The 22,638-nt window shown below is 36.7% G+C and overlaps 1 pseudogene; it reads right to left on the reverse strand.

Moving 5' to 3' along the window:
- Nucleotides 1-11,565: 11,565 nt before the first annotated feature.
- LOC129760379 (elongation factor 1-gamma-like) lies at nucleotides 11,566-12,576 on the reverse strand (annotated as a pseudogene).
- Nucleotides 12,577-22,638: the final 10,062 nt, after the last annotated feature.

Below are 22,638 nucleotides of genomic sequence, written 5' to 3' on the forward strand. Positions count from 1 at the left end.
AACTGTTATAAGTTATTATCATTCAAAAAAAGGTTCTTTTTTTTTCATTTTCAGGAGGCCACAAGTACTTTATTATAACATATTGACCAAGTGTTGCCAAAATAATAAACGTTGTCATAGAAATTTATTTCATTTTTTTAATGTTTTCGAATACAACTATAATTTTATTTTTATTAAATTATGTTTATTTTTTATATATCCGTCATCTCATCCCTACATTCCTACTCACCTCTATTCTAAATTTAAACTTTTATTTACCGACTTTTGTTATTCTTTAAACAATTTTGTCTAAGTATCCTACATCTCAATTCTACATTTCATTCTTAGTATAGGCTATTTTATTTATTTTTTGCATATCCTTCACATCATCTCTCCACAGTCAATTTGTCTTTTTTCACCAGAAGGCCAAATAAAAAAAATAAACAATCAGCAGCAACAGTCTTAAAAATCTGCGCTTCTTCAGCCAATCAAAACAAACAATCAGCAGCAACAGCCTTAAAAACCTGCACTTTACAGGCCACTCCGCCTTTTTTCCAAAGGGGAGTCAAATCAAAGCAAACAATCAGCAGCAGCAGTCTTAAAAATCTGCGCTTCCTAAGGCAATCCGTCTTTTTGCACCGGAAGGCCAAATGAAAATAAACTATCAGCAGAAACTGGCTTAAAAATCTGCTATTCCTAATCCGTCTTTATCCATCGGGGAGTCAAATCAAAACAAACAATCAGCAGCAGCCTTAAAAACGTGGGCCTCCCAAACCAATCCGTCTTTTTCCACGGAAGACCAAATAAAAATAAACTATTAGCAAAAGCTGGCTTAAAAATCTGCGATTCCTAAGCCAATTCCTTTTTTTTTTCATCGGAAAGCCAAATCGAAACAAACAATCAGCAGCAACAGTCTTACAAATCTGCGCTTTTTAAGCCAATTCGTCTTTTTCCGCCGGAAGGCCAAATCAAAACAAACTATCAGCAGCAACAGTCATGCGCTTCTTAAGCCAAATCCGTCTTTTTCACCGGAGGGCCTAATCGCTACAATCAACAGTAGCAGCCTTAAAAATCTGTGCTTCCAGAGCCAATCTGGCTTTTCCACCGGAAGGCTATATCAAAACAAACAACCAGCAGCAACAGCCTTAAAAATCTGTGCATCCTAAGCCAATCCGTCTTTTTCTGGGGACTGAACCAGATAAAAATTATTCGTAGTAGCAGCCTTAAAATCTGCGCTCCCTTTGCGAATCCGTCTTTCTACAGGAGGTCGAATCAGAAAAAAAATCTGTAGCTGCAGCCTTTAAAATCTGCGCTTCCTCTGCAAATCCGCCTGTCAACCGAAGGCCGAATCAGAAACAAATTTTTCGTAGCAGCAGCCTTGGCAATCTGCGCTCTCTTTGCTTATCCTACCATTTTCGTGATTTTACGATTATTACGAATCTCAATTCAGAGATTCACTCAGGCACCTCCGTCTCTCTCAAGAATAGATCAATAACTGAGTTTGTTTTGCCAGTATTTGATTTGATTTGATTTGATTTATTACATCATCTGACAACTTATGGTCTCCATGACAATTATTAATACTACTATTTAACTAACCTAAGTCTGTACAATGCAAATAAGCTAGACATGACACATAAATTTAAAAGTCTATAATGAACGATTTAAAAACAAGTTGATACTACTCTGCAGTTCGGAAGATTTTCTGATTTTGTGTTTGAAGGTTTCAGTGGACATCTGGAAGTCGTAGAGAGGGTAGAACCTATTAAATAGTTTGGACATAATTCTAATTGGTTCGTTCTGCCCGTAGCACGTTCTGCGAAAGTCGATGCGAAGGAACTCATGTTCTCGAAGTATACGCGGCCTGACGTTGAAGTTCACATGGGATAGAAGACGTGGGGCATCAGATTCACCGTCGATTAATTTCTTCATGAAAACAGCGCGAGCGATAAAGCGTCTCTCAAGAAGTGTGTTTATATCCAGCAGTTGGCAGCGATGTTTGTAATCGGTGAGCTCCTGGTAATTCCTCCAAGGGAGGCGACGAAGGGCAAATTTAACAAAGCGTGCCTGAACGGCCTCAATCCTGTTCGACCAATAAACTTCGTGGGGGCACCAGATAACGGAAGCGGTTTCAAGGATCGACCGAACCAGCGAAAAGTAAAGAGCTCGTATACAATATGGATCCCGGAATTCTTTGGCGGTTCTCATGATAAACCCAAGGTTTCGATTTGCTTTGGCTAGAATGTAGCAGTAGTGGTCTCTGAAGGTCAGTTTCTCGTCGAGTAGAACACCGAGATCCTTGATGACTGAGACTCGCAACAGTGGAGTGTCGGATATTTGATAGTTCCATCTAGTCGGAGAGGATTTTCTTCCGAAAGAAATTACCGCGCATTTTGGAATACTTATGGTCATATGATTCAGACTACACCAGTCTGCAAATTGGTCAACATAACGTTGGAGGGTTAGGCAGTCGTTTTCATGTTTAATTTTTGCAAACAGCTTTAGATCATCGGCATAGACAATTCTGCAATCCTCGGGAAGAACCGCTAGAACATCTTTGAAGAACAGAGAGAACAATAAAAGGGCCAAGGTTACTACCTTGAGGGACCCCCGATGGACTATTGAACTCCATTGATTCACAGGAACCCAGTTGAACTGACATCCGCCTGTTTGACAGGTAAGAGCCAAACCAGGAAACAAGTGTCGAGCACACACCCAGGTGTTTCAGCTTTGCAAGAAGAAGTCGATGATTTACACGATCGAATGCAGCTTTCAGATCAGTATATATGGCATCAATCTGAAAGCCATCCTCAATGGCTTTGATGCAATAGGAGGTGAATTGTGTCAGATTAGTGTTGATTGATCTTCCCGGAAAGAAGCCGTGTTGATCTACTGATAGGTATGATTTAGCTTTAATCAGGAGGCTCTTTGCCAAAGTAACAAACGTGGACATAGAAATTTATTTTATTTTGTTTATCTTCAGGGTCCGCCGAATACAACTATCATTTTATTTTTATTGAATTATATTTTTCTGCATATTCTTCATCTCATCCCTACACCTTGTCATTGTAATCTACTGATCTCGTTTCACCGAAACTGCTGTTTCACACTTCTGTACCAGATTAAGATAAACAATAGATAGTTCATTTCCATCATTTTTGTTTTTGGCGGCCATTTTTGATGTGGAACGTGACATTTTTATAGACTTGATCGCGCGCAATTAGCTATCAGTCAGTTGCCGTCACAAATTATGTACTCCACCAAATGCACTCGCACGTTGCAGCAGAAGCAAACTGTTGTTGATTTTACAACTGGCATGAAAACCGAAAACTGAATTTTGACCGCAGAAAGCAAAACAAAAACATCAACAATAACTTGGCTGTTGTTGCCGCTTCGTTTTCCATTCCAATGGCGACTGCCACTGACTCCGCCCGACCCTCCCGAAGATGCCTGGGGAAGAAACGGTTGATGTTGGAACTGTGCTTCCATACTAGAATTATTGCCCATGGTACCCACGACCACCAGAAGCGGGAGCGATTTTAAAAATAGATTAATCTCAATTTGACCAGCTCCAAGTGGATGAACGACTCGTCTCGAACGGTTGAGCTTCTTCGCCTTGCGGATGCATAATGTGAAGCGACGACTACGTGCAGACCGAAATGGTTAAAATTTTTCGGGGTATAGCGCTTTCAAACGATCGCATCGGAATTCTGGTGATCGCGGAAGATTGTGCCGAATTTCCTGCGCTTCAAAAAAAAACTCCCAAACTGATTTAAAACGATTTGAGATTTCTAAATGAAGTCACAACTTTGAAAAAAGTAATTTTAAGCAATAACCAACAGGAATCTTATGACGACTTCAACAGAAAACCCTGCAAAACCATAAGCAAGAGATGGGAAGCAATCCGTTAAACGATTAGCAGGGCAACAAGATCCGATCGTTTCCAATAATTTCCCAGACATTTGATCGTCCGATCAACCATCGTCCGGGCCGGGTAAGAATCGTTTCCCAAGTCACTGCAGGGAAATTTAACAGTTAGGCCCAATTTTTTTCTTCTTCATTTTACAAACAAACTCACCAGCATCACTGAGCATTAGCTTTATACAGATGACTTAGGGGGAAAGATCGCATCGCGCAGGAACATCGGCTAGCGCGCTAGATGATGTTCGCGCAACAAGAAGCTGTTCCGTTGGTTGTGATTTTTTCCTGCCCCTCTGTTCAATCTTAGATCTTTGTTCTATTTTCTTCGGAGCTCAGCTGGAACTGTCCGGCCGGTGTGGAACAACCATCATTCATTGATCGGTCCCAAGTTGATCAGAGGTCAATATGCTGGACGTTTGGCAGAACGATTTCTCAGCGGAAATCAATTGATGAGTGAAGCTTCGGGAGAAACCGTTCGGAGCAGAAGGAAATTCATGGACCAATCATTTGAGAGTTCGAGTTGAAAAAAGAATTTATCAGGTTATTTGAACACTTTAGTCGGGTAAACTGCAATTCTCAAACGATGTGCACAGCCACTCGAAATTGTAATCGTGAGCTTGGCTTAAATGGTACAGCTGACTAGATGGAACAACAACAGCAACTACAAAACGAGCTGATAAGGGATCAGAAATGGTTGGGTGGTTTCCACAGATAATTTAACCCTAGATCCAGTCAATTATCTCTCAGCTCTTTCGTGACGGGTCCACCACAAAGCTGGTTGCCCTTTGAGGTGTGGTATGTGGTATACAGTAATTTTTATGATGGAGAACATACAACTGAAAAGAGCTGATGGAGATTCTACTCATATTTTGATTGACGCTCTCATGGGTGTGTACTTTTGAGAGTGAAGTAACATTCCATGTAACTCTAGGAGGTTTTGTAATCATAAGATGATGTATAATGAAATTTTTATTAAATATTCGGGTTTTTTTGTTATGTGTTCTGACGATACTGTGTTCAAGAATATAACATTCATTATATAACTCTTAAAGATTTTTTTTAAAATTTTATCATGTAAATGCAATTGGCCGTTTACACCTGTTAATGAGGGTAAAAAATTTTACTTTAAAAAAAATAGGAATGTTAACTTCAAACTCATTCATTGAAAAGAGTGATGGAAGAGTTACTGAGTTTTTTTTCGTTAAAACAAGAAATCATCCTTGCTGAAGGCAGTGAAGTGGGTTTCGAACGATGCAAACATTTATAAAAGGTGCATGGATAAGTTTGTGAAGGCTATGGCTCTGTTCAGAGAAGCAAACAAAGTTATTCAAGTTTGATAAAAATGTAACAACTGATACAACATATTCGAAGAGATTTGAGATTATTTACACGGAGAAAAAAAACGACATTTGTTCCAATTATTTCAGTTGTTTATATTAATCATCAAAGTTTGTTTGATTTTTTATCGCATTCAATTATAAATAAAATCGATTCTACTATACACTGCTGATTGACCTTATGTAATCAACTATATATATTATAGATTCAACTATAATGGTTTGATAGATCCAACAATAAATATGATAGATTCAACTGCTATTGTATAATTGAATAAAGGCCTTCAATTATAAATATAATAGATTCAACTACACACTGTTTATTGACCTTCTGCAATCAATCATAAATATGACAGGTTCAAATATGATGGTAGATTTGGTTCAACTTTAATCGTGATAGACTTAACTGCAAACTGCTGATTAACCTCCTTCAATCAATTATAAATATAATAGACTTAATAATTGATTGTACTATAAATATGATAGATTGAACTTCAATTGTATGGTTGATTCTAAGCATTAAACTGTAAATATAATAGATTTAACTAAAAACTACTGATTGACTTCCTGCAATCAACTATAAATAAAATAAATTCAACCATAATAGTATAATTGATTCAACTGTACATATAATAGATTGAACTTAAATTGTATGATTCGAGCGTACGCACTAAAATTAAAATATACTAGACTTCAATAGTGGTTAATGTTTTCATCTTTAGGAATCTTTCTGCGGTGGAATTTCAAATCTTCTTTCTATCCTCTGGGTCAGGGGTGAGCAACATTTTGAACCAACGGGCCAATTTCAAATTTATAATCTTTCCAGTGGGCCGCACAAATAAGTTACTTTACCGCCTTTGGAAGGGTTTTCCATTGTAGCGGAAGCTTATACATATTTTTCCCTCTCTTACCATTTGCTCTTTTATTTTATTAAAAATAATTTAACAAGCGGTGTCAAAATTGTTTTTTAAATTGAAAAAAGTTCAATTTTACAGATGAAAATTATTACAGATTTAGAAAAAATCATAATTTTACAGATTTTCAAAAATATTTCGTCAAAAATTACATTCGAAATTCAATTTTTGTTATAGATTTCATGGATTTTTTTAAATTTAATTAAGATACCACTGGGATAGGATTTCTAAAACTATTATATCTTTGATAAGGTGGATTGCTAATTTTAAAGTATAGTGATTCAATTTTGCGATGTTTGCCATGATATCTCTATTAAATTTTTGAAAATAGTCGTCCCAGACTTTTTCAGTCAAATCACAGATATTATTTTTGTCAAAAACTCATTTCGTTTCATGTAGATAGGAATTTCATGTCGACCATGTCGATAAGATAAGAACACTTTATTTTCAAGAACGAAAATAGTTATTTTTTTACTGGTTTTTGGCGTGTATTTGATCAACGGACTTTGAAATGTCTGTGATCATTTTGTTTGTTTTTTTGTTTGTTCTTCCGTCCCGGATTAATTTATTGTGAAATTTAAATTGCTAGTTGAATTACAGGAAAAAAATGTAATCTGTTTGAAAAAAACCAACTATATATTTTGCAAATCAATAATAATACACTTTTGCTTTAAAAAGAACACAATAAATGCTCAAAACGCTCGAAAAAAAAGGTGATCTATTTGAATGAATCAAATGCATATTACATCAAGTTACTGATTTATACTTTTTTAAGGTTTAGTATGGGCTAGTATTTTTTTTATAATTTATAATCTGCTGAGGAAAAAAGTCGAAAAAGAAATGAAATTTGAAAAAAAGCACGGCCGTGCGTTTATCATCCCTGCTCTAGGTCAATTTCCGCGGGGTGTAGGTAACAGTTTTTTTGTTGTTCTGCCTAATACTGTTTCTAAGATGCACGGAAAGAGAAGAACGGAAAAAACAATTTGTTGGGCAAGGCCATCAACAGCAGATAAGTAAAGGTAAGCAAAAGCTTCGATAGCATTGTGATGATCATGGCGTTGACAAAAAATCTCTCAGGCAGAATCGAGACGGTGGCCATCTTCAAGTTACTACGAGAATCTTCAAGAATTTAAAATATAGTTGGCCTCATGAAATCAATCACAAAAATATAATTGAATGTATCATATCTATAGTATATATCTATAAGGGTATAATCAACTTATACCCTTAAAGTTGAATCTACAATATCTATAGTTGGCCTAATGAAATCGTTCATAAAAAAATAATTCATCCTATCATATCTATAGTTAAATCAACTATACCTTGTTAATTGAAGGTACTATACTTATTGTTGAATGCAGAAGATCAATCATACGATTATAGATGAACCTATTTTATTTATTGTTGAATGCATAAAATCAATCATACACATATGAATTTATTATGTGAATTATTAATTATTCTGGGTACCAGGCCACCGCGGTATCCTAAGGAACGAAGAAACAGACCAACTAGCTAGGGAAGGATCTCAGGGACTGTTGATTGTACCTGAAACTTTCTGCGGAGTATCGAGAAGTGCTTTGACTATAGAGCTCAAGAACTGGGAAAGCACCACTATTGTTTCCAACTGGAAAACAGCGGAGGAAACAACTCAGGCAAAAAGATTCATTGAACCAAGCGCACGACTATCCAAAAACATCTTGAACTTAAGTAAGCACGAGTTAAGTACTTACACAGGTCTCTTGACCGGACATTGTCCAACAAAACAGCATCTCAAAAGGATAAACATAATTCACAGCGATGACTGATTATATGAAACATTGAATGCACCAAAACAAACAGATAATCAATTAAATATATAGTTGAAAGCTTAATATTCATTTTGTATCTATTGGTCGAGAGTAATCAGAAATATGTGGATTATTGTTGAAAATACTATACTTTCGTTCCGTATAGTGTGCTCCCCAAGACAGTATTCTAGGACCAATGCTTTTCATTCTGTTTGACACCGTTGTTCAATCCCCCAAATGATTTTTCACGGATTTATAATCTTCAGGACTATTCAAGACCGAGCCGATTGTTTAGCATTTCCCGACAATAGATACGGATCTATGCTGGCGTCAGAAAAAAAACGGAATTGAGGTAAACACGAAAAAACTTATACGAATACACTTTGGGTGAGGAGACAATAACAAGAGTTTCTACTGTGCAGGACTTGGGCATCACCTAAGACACCGGATTGGCATTCGATGACTCATATCTACATCGATTACGAAAGTCTACGTGACACTTGGTCTTATACGAACGAACACGCAGAACTTCAAAGACATATATTGCTTGAGAACTCAGTTTTATACACATGTGGGAGCACACTAGAGTACGAAATCCAAATTTGGACACTGTACTTCTCAGTTCTCAGCAATCTAACCCAGTACAAAAACCAGACTCGCGCCATCCTATCCGCTAGACCACATCGGCGCTGGATAACCTTTTTACGGGTTGTTCAGTGAATATTGCAGTTATCCGAGAAACTATCGAGTACCAGATACCTTTGCTAGTGACGAGTTTCTCGAAAGAAATTGCCAATTTACGAACTTCTGATGCTGTAGAAACGAACCTGATTTTCCCGGAAACGTCCAGGATTGCTGTGGTTCAAATAAGTAGGGAAAAAGGTATGATAGATCTTCGGACTTCTGATTAAAATTTATCATTAACTTACAAGATGGTCCAATGCAACATTTGAGCCGCGAATGGGTCCTTTCAAGTGTGGCATCCGAGATATGCCTCTGGCTCTCACAGCCAGAATAGTATGAAGAAACAACCTTCTCATCGGCCATAGCAATCGCTTGTACAACTGATTCCTTAATTAATTAGGCTTCGATGATGTCAGCACCTATCTCGAGAAAACACCAAAAACGAGCCCCTCGGGATTTCGAATTTCAACTGCCTGGAAAGTGCATTTCGATTAAAGTTTTAACTAAACAATGATTGCGACTCTTATATGTCATAAAGTTCTTAATGGTTCAATAAACCATTTCTAAAAATTTTCATACTTTGGACTACAAAAGCTTCATATTTTCGCAATTGTTGAACAGAGGATAAAAAGCAGGAATGCTTTGGCATAACAGCTGCAGCTTTGGCAGTAGAATAATTTTCTTCTACCGTCTTACATTGTTCCGGATCAACGCGATGATCACAAGGTTCAATTTGATTAGCTCTAATTAAAAACAAGAGAGGCAAAAACAAAACTCCAGACTAGAGAGGGCAAATAGGGTCGGGCGCAAACGGAAGATAAACCTTCGGTGTGCAGCTTTCATCGACGCGAGAAAAACATTGCATCAGCCACGAATGAATGTGGCGTTCAAAGAAATGGGGATCAAAAAACCAACAATTTACTTATTTTACCACCATCTCGATAAGCGGCAAATGAACGAAAAAAAAACTACCAACCATAACATAATAGTTGCATTGGCTGCAGCGAAGAAGCCACTCCCTCTCGTATTTCGTTGCTCGGTAGGATCGGGGTAACATTTGTATTGTTCTCCAGCAAGAGACGGCAACGGAAATTGATCCACTTAATGAACCGAGAAAAAAGTTTTGAGATAATTTAACCACCGCCATTTAAGATTATCTGTTTTGTTACTTTGTTGGTTGGAATCGAATGAGATATCTAAGTAACTATCTGACCCAAGCGTTGCTGCTGATACCTATACACTTGGCAAATATTAGCAACGGGTAAATCGCTTCGTTAAAAATTGAACACAAACCGCAGTGTCAACGCCAACTTTGATCTTGTTTGGCGGATTATTTCCCACTGGTATTGTTTACATTTTGCGAAAGTATAACTTGACGGAAGGATTCGGTTTTTAATTTGATTTTGACTCTACGAATGTTGGTCGTTTGAGCTTTGTTTTCTGAGCACTGAACTGTTAATTGATGTATTTTGGAGAAATATTCAACCATTTGTTCCCTTGATATTGTGAAATTTCAGACCCTCCGTTTACGACGCCCCTGTTTCTTTTGTATTTAAATGACAAACAGTGTGACAACAACCGTTAATTGAGACCCTAGTTTTCAGCAGCTCAGCTTGGTTACGTCTTCGCACCGAGCGTCATCATCACGTTTCAGTTTCACACAGACGACAACAGGAAAATGTGAAACGACGAAAGGAGACGAAACAAAAAAAAACTTTGCAAATAAAATTGAAGGAAATCTAGCGCAACATTCCCAACCTGCTGCTCGGGAGAAAAGATTCATAAACCGCAGGCCCGAACGAGGGCCATGCCTGTGCCAACCATGTGAATCGTCTGTTTTTGTGAAACAATTAACATTCAACCTGCAGCGAAGAGCTATCTCCAAAAACTAATGTTTTTGGGGTTGAAGGGCTTCCTATACGAGCATGTTGCTTTTGGCAAATGTTTTCTTGGTTGAAAGCCCCAAAAATATAGTTGTCGATTGAGCTAGGTGTGGATGGAGTACATAAAAACGGAGAGCGCAGTTGGCATTTAATTAACGGGATTTTCTACCGATTGACGTGCTGACCCGTTGAAACCGGAAGACGAAACATGGATAGTGGGGCTTATTCTGCGAGGCGAGTGACGTGAAGTGACTTAGATTTTTAGAGTCACCGTATTCTAGCAGGCGAACGCCGTGACTTGAATGAACTTTAGGTGACTTGAATGAACTTTTTTTACTGTCACCGTATTCTCAGAGGCGAATGGCGTGACTCAAGTCGGTGCCAAGTGACTTTTGAAGTCGTAACCTATTCCGCAGGTGACTTGGAAGAAATAAAAAACTATTATTTTTAATATGACAAAATTTTAATGAAATTGTTTACAGAAACTTTAAAGTAAATGTTTTTCGATGAAAAAGGTTTTGAAAAAATACAACAAAGGTAAATTTTCGTAGTTTAAATCTTTTTTTTTATAAACTGAATTTTTGAGGCAAATATTTTATGGATTTAAAAAATATGTTGTTTTTAAAAGGAATTCTACTTAAAAAATTTTTATAAAAAAATTTGCGAATCATTTCCATTAAACACAATTCAGTAAAATACATCTGTACTGTTTTCGAGCTACTTTTGAAACGAATTTCTCCTATATGCAATTTTAAACATTTCTGAAAATGTGTGAGTGTCCGTTGGAAATATGTGCATGAGCATTGACGAACGTTGAAAAATCTATATTTTTTTTAAAGATTTATCTTGGCACAACCGAGCCTATGTCACTCAAGCAAAAATTTCTTAACTGATTCGATCGGTCTAAGCTGTCATTTGTCCAACGATTGAGGAGATTCGAATTTTGTTGGTGACTCAAAATAATAGGATTATAAATACGTTTTTTATTTCATTTTTCTAAATTTAATTTTAAATTTTGTCCTTGGTTTGGGTTGGGATTCGTGTTTGATTTCTTTTCCCTTTCTATAAGCACATCTTTGCTGCTGTACTGGCCAGAAAACACAAGCCAGCTCCTGTCCGCGCCAGACCCAGATGCCGGAGATTGTGGTGTTGTTGTCCTCACCGAACAGACACATGGAAGCGAAGGCCCGCTTACGCATCTTGTCCAATCGCTGATACATGCCGGAGATCAGGTTGCAGCTCATGAATACCGTGATCAGTCTTCGGGGTATTTGAATTCTTTGTACCGGTGGCGAATACGATGTCGGCCAGAATCAGGCTCTCGCCTACTAGGAAGATTTGATGGATCAAATGGGCATTGAGGGCAGCCTTCAGATCCTGCTTAGCACGTTCCACATTGTTCTTCTGGAACTGGATTATTCCGATGAACGGGAAATCCCTGGCATGCACCGCTGGCAGCAGCTCATTGTCCGCGAACGACAGGAACGACAGAATCGCAGCTGCTCGTTCCAAACGTAATACGCGATAGCGTTGCTCTCGGTCAGGACCTTGCCATCGGCGGTTTCGAAAGCCGGAACCTTTCCAAGTGGGAACTTCTTCAAGAAGTCGGCACTCTTGTTCGTTTCGCCGAACACGAAATTTGGCGAAACCAGAAAACTGGGCAGCAAGGCAGCAATCAGGGCCTTGTAGACGCGGAAGTTATCCAGATAAGTGTACAGGGTACCAGCCATTGCGTTCTGAAATAAAATTAGCATGAAAAACATAAATTCAAATCAATTTAAGAAAATTACCTATCTTGAGGCCTCCAATTTTGTTTTCGGTAACGATTTTTGACAGCTCGGATGAATTTTTCTCGCATTTACGAATGAACTCAGTGGTTAATCCAAATGAAATACAAGAGAAGGTGATGCTTATTTTTATGTTAAAATTTTGTGGCAACCAAAACAGACTAAAGATACTTTTTTTTAATGTCGGAACATACATTTTCAACAATTTGAAACACAATAAAAAAATAAGCAAACAAATCAAAACACGACTGTACTAAAAATGTTTAATTTAATATACATAATTTTGCAAGAAATCGATCAGATTTGCATCACCTGAGTATATACGCATCTTAGGCAAAATTCATCTCTGATGAATTTCGAAATAATGTCAGTCCAATAAGATAGCCAGATTTCTAAGGTACAAGATTCTAGCGCTTGCACATGTGAGTTATAATGATTAAAAACTGAATTTTTATAGTAATATAATTATTGAAATCTTTCGTTAACAGTTTTTATTAATTTCATTTATTTTATTAATTTAATTAATTTCATATTTCAGAATTGAATAGAATAGAAATTGTTTATCCGTCAAAAAAGGAGTACGAATCTACGTCATTTTCAGAGGCATAAAAATAAAATAATGGCAAAAATATCAAAAAGTTAAATAAACGACCCTTTTTTGTATCATCCGATTTTCAACTTAATGTCATTTGAGATGATTGAGTGGGTTGGTCAATAAGAAGGTACCTTATTTCGTTCAAAGGACTTTCAGTACACAATATCATAACAAAATTATAACATAACATATCATAACATAACATAACATCATATCATAACATAACATAACATAACATATCATAACATATCATAACAAAAAGAATCATAACAAAAATTCGCATCATCAAAAATTTACTCGAATATCTTATTTAACATTTATAAGAAAAATTCGACAAAATCTTGAATTCCATTTGTAAATATCAGTACAGATATAAACAAAACAAATACCATGACAAGAAATTGACAGACATTTTTGACATGTCGCTTAGAATTCCCATATAGGTACTTTAAAACACCTTGAAGTACCTTAATGGTGCGCTTTAGAATGTTACGCGAACGTTATCGACCTTCTTGAAAAACATTTTTGACATGTCGCTTAGAATTCCCATATAGGTTCTTTAAAACACCTTCAAGTATCTTAATCGTGCGCTTTAGAATGTTACGCGAACGTTATCGACCTTCTTGAAAAACATTTTTGACATGTCGCTTAGATTTCCCATATAGGTTCTTGAAAACACCTTCAAGTATCTTAATGGTTCGTTTTGGAATGTTACGCGAACGTTATCGACCTTCTTGAAAGAAGTTCCATTAAAAGCGCTTAGAAGTTCCGTTATCGATAGTTTAACCTTTCAAAGAGCGATGGAAGTTCCTGAGTAACTTTTACGCGACAAGAGTCACCTGAAGTTCCCGTAATACATTTTTTCAGCCAAATGTGAACTTCAGAGTTCGGAGTTAAGTAAAAACGCGACTTTTGGTTGCTTAGGTTATTATTTTTAATGTTTCATCTCCGAGTATTTTAACTTTGTTCTGGCCTCATACAGCATAGAAAAGGTTTTCATGTTCAAATAATTAAAAAAAAACAAATTTCAACATGTTCAAATCCGAAATTGAAATTTCAGTTCATTTGTTATTTAAATTCATATCCTTGTTAAAAACCAAAAATGTATATTTTTCGTAGATTTCCTGTTTTTTGAGAAATAGAAGTTTAAAGATGTAAAATTACACAATTTTCAAAGATTGTTGGTGTTCTTATTCATTTGTAAATGTTCAAGGCTAGGAGGTTATTTTATTGAAAACTATTATGTTAAGAAATAAATTTCTATTTTACCTACATATATGTTAATTTGTTCAAGTTATTGAGACAGAACAATTGCATATGTTTATTTCTATATTAAGAAAAGGAATTTTTCGATTAAACGTCATGCTAATTCCACAGAGAACTAATTCCAAATACAAAAACCTTCATAAAACATATTTCAGATTAAAAGTTTAAATTTCAAACAAACAATTAAATAAAAAATGAAATTCAGTCTTTAAAAGAACTGAATCCTTAAAAAAAATCCTTTTCTTAATATAGAAATAAACATTAACATAAACCTGACAATCGATAATATAGAATGAAATTTCAGTTTTCAATCTGAATTGGATCTTTGAATTTGGAATTCTCTATAGCTATTTTACTTTTTAATTCTTAGTTTTTAAATCTAAATCTGAAAATTTATCACGCACAAAAATGAAAATCTCAATTCTCATCATGTACTAGAGCGGAAGACAATTTCAATTCCGCTAAGGGATTTACGGGCATAATCGAAAAAGATTGGTTTGATTTTTTTTCATGCATTTGTTATATTCAAATTCTTCATGAATGTGACGTCATCCAAGAATTTGAATATCACACTACCTGCTTTGAATGTTCCTTACATGTTTGACAGTTCGCATGGTGAACCTGATGAAACTGGTTCATTGCCTCTGGAACGTCAAAATGAACATCAAGCCATCGAGGCAATGAACTAGTCACCGTGAGTGAGTCGCCTCTCGGAATACCCCGGCTAGAGTCATGTGACTACGACTAATGTGACTACGAGTCACTTCATTCGCCTCGCAGAATAAGGCCCAGTGGGGCTTATTCTGCGAGGCGAGTGACGTGAAGTGACTTGGTTTTTTAGAGTCACCGTATTCTAGCAGGCGAATGCCGTGACTTGGATGAATTTAGGTGACTTTGGATGAACACGCATGGACTGTCACCGTATTCTCAGAGGCGAATGGCGTGACTCAAGTCGGTGGCAAGTGACTTTTGGAGTCGTAACCTATTTCGCAAGTGACTCGGTAGAAAACAGCTGAGAAAGCAGATTAATTCTATTAAAAAACGATGTAGTTTTTTATTTTCACAAAATAAGTTTGAAAAAGGACAAAACTTTAAAACAAATCAATAAGATAAATATAAATTGGATTTTTTTTAAATAATTTTAATTCGTGCTTTCTATTCTTGGGTAACTCGAATGGCATGCCTGCTGATGAAGTTTTAAATTTATTTCAAAAATGGATTTTAATCATTGATTTTCAAGCATTGTAATTATGGTCATATTCCAGATTCAGACAGCCACAAGGCTGAAGAATAAGAATCAAATAAATTTATGTATAGCAATAATTGGTGTGTATCAGAGAATTCAGCTGAAAAAAAAACCACTATTTAAAAATCAATTCTAAGACTTTTTTTTTTAACTATTTCGGACATGATTTAAAAAAATGGATATGGAATAATTGTTTATGTTATAATTTAATTTTGTTTATTAAAATGTTGGAGGAAACACTAAAAATTGAAACTCAAACTTCAGCCACTGGTTGTTAGATTCGAGGCAACCTCCGCTACCATCTCGCATATTTTTCGCCGCATACTCGGAATTTCCGATTACTGCTGCAGGTTCCTTCGATTCCGGCGGTAGAGGTTTGAAAATTTCCGAACCTCAGCCGAGAACAGTCGTCGCAACAGAACCGTGGCAATGATCCGGGCATCCACGGTCATCTTCAGATTCTGGATTTCCTTCAGCACGTGATGTAGTCCTCCTGGAGATAGGTATTTGCGTTTTACGTACCGGTAATGGGTGCTATGTGGATATCTAAATTTTTGGAATCCAACCGAGCCGAAAAATAATTTAGATAATTTGTGTATACAGATCCGTCGGGTAAATTAGCTTTGACAGCTCGTTGGATTCATTCAGTATTCATGCGAATGAACGAAGTGGAAAAAAACCAATGAACTGTAAAGGTAGGTGATGCATAAATTTATGTTTCAAATATTAATGGTAACCAAATCAATCAGAAGTTACTATTTATGTTTATAAAAGTGCTTGAGCTAGTTGCAAACAAAAATATTAATACTTAGTAAAGAAATCAAAATACATTTACACTCAAAATTTTGAGGAAAGTGTGTAAAATTATCCATGAAATTTATCTGGTCTGCATCACCTTAGTATGTACGAACGTTGGGCAATAGTCATTTCGGATGAATTTAAACGAACTGCCAGTCCATAAAGATACTTGATTTTATAGGTACGGAATTTTTGCTTTTGCATACGTATTAGTAGTAAAATATTGTAAGTTTGATTAAAATCAGTTTTATATCTACTAACCCCGTAAATTTTGTTTTGCCAAAATCGAATGTTGCCAATATCAAACGGTCACTTTTTATTTATATTTTTATTTTAAATGAATCAAAATTTATTAATATTTGCATTAAATTTAGATGATTACCTCAATTACATTAGTTTAAAGCAGTAGAAAATAGAATAATTGTTTATAAATGCTTAAAATTAATTAAGTTGGGCCAATCTTATAAATTTAATGCTAATATTATGTTTTATACATTAAGTTTTATGAATTCAAAACGAAAATAAAAAAATGACAAAAACCTTTTTTTTATGTTGTCAAAAACAAACGGTTTAGCACGGATGTTGCCAAAATTGAATGTTGCCAATCGAACGTGGTCTGTACATGGTTATGAATATGTCAATTTTTATAACCAAATAATTTGATTTTAAAAGTCATAACAAATAGTATTTTATTTATTCAAGCAACATTTCTTTCATTGTTGAATTATCAAGCTTTTTTATCGATTTGAATAAGGATGGAAAAAATATCATTTTTTTATTTTGTCAACTTTTTTGTAAAGAAATAAATCTCTATTTTACCAACATGTATATTTGTTTGTTCACGATGTTAAGACAGAACAATTGCATATATTTATTTCTATTTTAAGAAAATGAAGTTTTTTAAGGATGTAGCACTTTTTAACACTAATTTTAATAAAGCAATTTCAAATCCCAACTGTCAGACGGTTGATCAAAAATTTTATTGATATCAACTGAATACAAATCAATTTGTAAAAAAACATTCACCATCATAAAAACATTGTCCCTCTATTTAAACTAAAAATGGCGTCCAATCTTTTATTTCCAAAAACCGAAAGACACATGAGGAATTTGACTTTTGATTCCGAATACTAAAGAATATCAACTTTGAAACCTGAATCTGAAATATATGAAATTTCAAATTTCAACTTATGATCTGAGATATGTTTTTTTAAAGGTTCTCACTTTGAATGTACATGAAGTGAAATCGAAAAAAAGAAATTGATCTGATTATGTTAATATAGAATGAAATTTTAGATTTAAGTTTTCAATCTGTATTTGATCTTTTTATTTGAAATTCTCTATAGCTATTTAACTTTCTAATGCGTACAAAAATGCAAATTCCAATTCTCAACCAGAACTGGAACGAAAGACAATTTTAATTTTGCTTAGCAATTTACAGCATGTTCGAAGAAGATTATTTTGATTTATTTAAGTCCTACATTGAGTTTGGTTACATAAAAATTGAATGCATTATTTTCAAATTCTTCATGAATGTGACGTCATCCAAGAAATTGAATATCACACTACCTTCTTTGAATGATCTTACATGTTTGACAGTTCGCATGGTGAACCCGATGAAACTGGTTCATTGCCTCTTTAAAGTCAAAATGAACATCAAGCCACCGAGGCAATGAACTAGTCACCTAAAGTGAGTCGCCTCTCGGAATACCCCGACTAGAGTCACGTGACTACGACTAATGTGACTCCGAGTCACTTTATTCGCCTCGCAGAATAAGGCCCAGTGTTTTGACTAGGGCGCACGTATATGGTTGGCAGAAAGCAAACACCAGATGGCAGTACTTGTCTCATCCATTATGGCCAAACGCCACCAAGAAAGTAAATAACTTGTCATATCATCACTGTTCACGGCATTTGTTGACCAAATCGACCGTGTCGTCTACTAAGATCCATCCGAGAAGTTTTTCAACCAGCACCAAGATGATGTCATCTGTCCCTGCTAACAGGTTTTATTCAATTTATTTCTCGGAGCTTGCCGTGATAATAGCAATAATAATTGTTGATAGGCAACCGATGATGGCAGCTGTTTGGAACGAAACGACAGAAGAAGCAAAAACAACAAAAACATAAAACCGAGTTCGAAGGTCAAATAGATTGCTCGACACGGTCTGGATCTGGCCAACTGGTACCGCGCTACATGACAGGTTAAAAATGACATACTGAAAAAAATGCGAAACTCAAAGCTGGCGAGTGTTATTCGGGTTTCATCCAAAGCAGTTTTGTAAACAAACGGGGGGATGTGCAGGAGGGATCGTCGAGCAAATGTCGTGACATGCGCACTCTGGAGTTGACAATTAGCAGAACGGCAGGAAAAAGAGTCATAAACAATCATCCTTCAAGATATGAAAATGGGTGCAAAACAGAACATCTTTTCCGCCTGTTGGATGTCGGTCATCCGTGTGATCCGAAATGGGTCTCTCCGAAGTGTCGAGAATGGCTATCGTCGATTTGCCGTGAAAATAAAATGAGAGGAGTCCCATTACCCACTTGGCATTTGGCCAAACAGCCGCAACTGGGCGATTCCTTTGTTTACGTTCTGCACGCCTGCAGGGTATGCAGAATCGAAGCCCTTGGGCAGACTAGCTAGTCAACCCTCACTTATCCCACACCTGTTTTCGGCTGTAGAATTTAACCGATATTTGACAGTTCGCTATGACCTTGGCATCATCGCCGAGAGCTGCAGTAATCCACGTTCGGTAAAAACAAAACTGTCCGACTTTTACCGAGAGTGTTCTTTCGTGAGATTCGGTCATTGTTTGAAACAGGAAATTTGCGGTACATACCAGAGGGAGATTGCGTGCTGCAATGATTCCAAATTTAGCTGATTAGTAAATTGCTACCGCTTTCGGTGTGTTGCGTGATCTAGAAGAATTCCTCTCCGGCAGAGATTGCAGATGGCACACTGAACTGAAGTGGTCACTTGTTGCCCCAATATGAACTACACTTACAGCCAAATTATTGGTTTAGCAGATACGTGCAAATTTCAATCAATGAAGCAATATAACGCTACACTAAGCACTCTTTTATCTTCAAAACTTCACCCGAAGTAACCCAAAACATGGACACTTCTACCTTTGCTGCATTTAGCACAGAAATACTCAAGGGGGCGACAATCACTTTTACTTTCTTCTTCTAATCACGACACTCCTCGGTAAAACCACGTATGCTCGCTTTTGCTTGCAAGCCTTGTTAGAGATGCTCCTTTTCATTCACTCTTTCTACACTGCCCAACCTTGACACCCTATGCCATCACCGATTTCGGTGTATGATGTTGCAATTTTTCCCCCAAACTGTAAGCACACAACGCCTGATCCTCTTACCGAAACCGTCGGTAAGACGCAATACACACTTGAGAACTATTTGACGCGAATTTTCAAACTTCGCGTTGAACCACACCAAATACAATTTTCAACACTCAAATCAAACTTTTCCTTCCCTCGAAACCGGGTACAGGCAAATCTTCACGCGTTCAGTAAAAACCCTCCAATCTAATAAAAAAAACCTTTCCGAATCGGTCAGCAGCAGCAGCAGCATTCGAGAGAACTAGTAGCGGGAAACATGCGCGCCGTAACAATATTCTGCTGGATTTGATTGTTTTCGGCAGAGGGTCGCGTTTTCGTCGGTCGGTCGCGTAGCCAGTTGATCTCATTGAGCGCTGATGCGCTGAGAGCGTTCTCTCCCCGTCAATCTCTGTTGTCTCTGTTTTGCATCATTCTTGGGTGTTTTCTCTTGAGTTTGAAATACATTCTCTCCGACTTGTATGAAGAAGAGCGTAAAATGAAAGAAGAGATCATCTCGACTGCTCTGACAGAGAATAAGTGAGCCGCAAAGTGAGAAAAACGATAAGTCGACCTTCGCAAAGGGTTCGTGTGTCGGCTAACTTATCGATTTCAATTTTAAATGAACTGATTAAACAGATAATAATACTAGTCTGATTTTCGAAAATAGAACTCAGTTCACACGAATTTTTGATTATATTTTCGTCAAAGAATCTCCGATTGTTTAACATTAAAGCAGTTAGCAATCGCTAACAAAACGGAAGTGTCCAGTATTCACCTATATATAACCAAATCGAGCTCATAATTAATATTCCATTTTGGCTTTAGCCAATACCAACAGATGACGTTCACATAATTGGAGTCAATACAACTTCAACGCTGTTATCAATCGCTAGCACAACGGAGCTTTCTGGTGTTCGAGTATCGATTTGATCGAATGTACCCCAACTTCAAGTTGAACATCAACGATGTTATCAATCGCTAGCACAACAGACATTTTCATCATCTAGCTTTACATAAAGTTTGTTGAACGTTACTCTAGAGTCCACAAGTGGTATTCTACGATCAATTTGTTTTTGTTGCTATTCATACGTACACAGCTTCAGCTTCTTCTTTCTCGTACATGCGGATAAACGGCCACTTTTATTCTCACCACAACTGATGAGATTTGAGCCCATTCACTGCTTCTCACGGTAGGTTTTTTTTTTCTCGCGCTCTCTCTCGAAGCTGCCCTCCGTTTTGCCGGCTTACCAACTGAGCAAATCGATAAGGCTGGCTGTGTTGTGGTGAGATGACACCATCGACTGGCGCTCCACACGCGATTATGTCATTTCCATCATCCGCCCCTGTTTTCCTCGTTCTTTCACTGGCTAGTGTGCTGTTTTTATTTTGTTTAATCTCACTTTTGCGTTCTTTTTTTTCGCTCTCAGTATTTTTTTTTTACTTGTTTCTTTGCAGCAGTAAATGTTCTGTGTTTTTTTACTTCACCTGTTCCAGGTTTAACGTATCGTATGCAACTTTTATGACTTCACTCAATTCTGTATGAGGTCAAATTTGGTGAATGAAAGAAAAGAGACTTAAAATTCGAAGCTTAAAGAAGCAGCAAGTCTAACCGACAAATGTTTGCAATTCTTCGCTTCCGATGGATGTTGTTATGACTTTGACTTGAGAAAAACATCAAACGACTACAGTGCCATCTGGTTATTGTGTGTACAAAATAGAGCAAAATGTTTACGCAAATTTTCTTGGCAAAACGCCAGCAATAGTGGAAGTAAACATCGTGCTAAGATGTGTCTGTTAATATTTTAATAACGGCACTCTGTTTACTTGGTTGCGTTTAAGTTTCCCATTGTCGGTTTCTGTTGATCAGGAATTGTTTCCAGAAAAAAATCGTATTATAGCTCCTAGTTTTCAATTGATTTAGCAGATGTTAGAATTCGAAAATTTAACTCATAAGGTCCAATACCAGGCTATGATAGTCAGTTAGATTGTTTTTGTTTGCTTTTGGCAAAAGAGTACTAAAAATTGTTGATAATCCGATGACAGCCAACAGAACCCGCGCTGCCAGAAAATTTCAATTTTGGATCAAACACATCCCACCAAAAGTTGAAGACTTGCCAAATACGCCGGGGGAAGCGCAAAACGACTTGCCTCATGCTAGCGGCTAGCCTGTGTTCGGCGTTCGGGCCAAGTTGGTAGGTGTGATGAAAACATAACCTAAAAATAAATGTTTTGTTTCGAAGCTTCTTTCGAAGAACAGAGAAACGTGAGGTTTTCTGCGATGCAGAAGAGTTTTCTTTCGCTGAAAAGTTGCTCTAGCGAAATAGAGAGAGAACCCCTAGCCGGTTCTCCGAATTCCAATAGAGAGAAAATCGATTTCGCTCTCAGCTGAAGCTCTTTTTGGTTTCAAGAAAAAAAAAACTGGCCGCGCAAATGTCATCAAAAACAAAAACAAACTCGAGGGGTTTGCCTGGTATCGTATCATAGGACGTCAGAATATAATAATGTGAGTACAGGATGGATCCAATAAAAAATGGCAAACATGCCAAAATCAACCGAGCGCTTCATAGATTGAAAGCGTCCAAAATACGAACCCTCTAGCTATATGTTGAAAGTATACTTAGTTTGTTAGTATATTCTTTCCACCAATGGCGGATTGGCATTCGGAATGATTTGTTTTATTTTTATTACGTGTTATTTTCCGTTTATGCGTCTGGTTTAGTGGCAAACGGCCTAGAAGGAGTCGCAACTTGGCGTACTAGATAATTCCGAGTGCCACGAACGCACAAATATTCCACTTGAGGCCGCAAATGAAATTAAAAGAAATAGGGTATATTCTTCTAGGCGCTGTTTGATCTTCGAGATAATGCACTAGGGAATAAAAATATCTGAGAATTGAGTACTCTGTATTCTTAATCATTTTGGAGAGCAAAACGAAAATTTAGACCGACCTAAAGGCCCGTAAGCACTTAAATGTACGTTTCCAAAGTATCATATTGGCTGAATAAAGGTTTCTAGTAGGGTTTACTGTTAAAAAAAATCATTGATTTGTTTGTTGAATTTATTTTCCAACAGACTCAGAATTTTTCATTCAATTCCG

This window comes from Uranotaenia lowii, unplaced genomic scaffold, assembly GCF_029784155.1.
Source record: "Uranotaenia lowii strain MFRU-FL unplaced genomic scaffold, ASM2978415v1 HiC_scaffold_595, whole genome shotgun sequence".
NCBI classification, from domain to species: Eukaryota; Metazoa; Arthropoda; class Insecta; order Diptera; family Culicidae; genus Uranotaenia; species Uranotaenia lowii.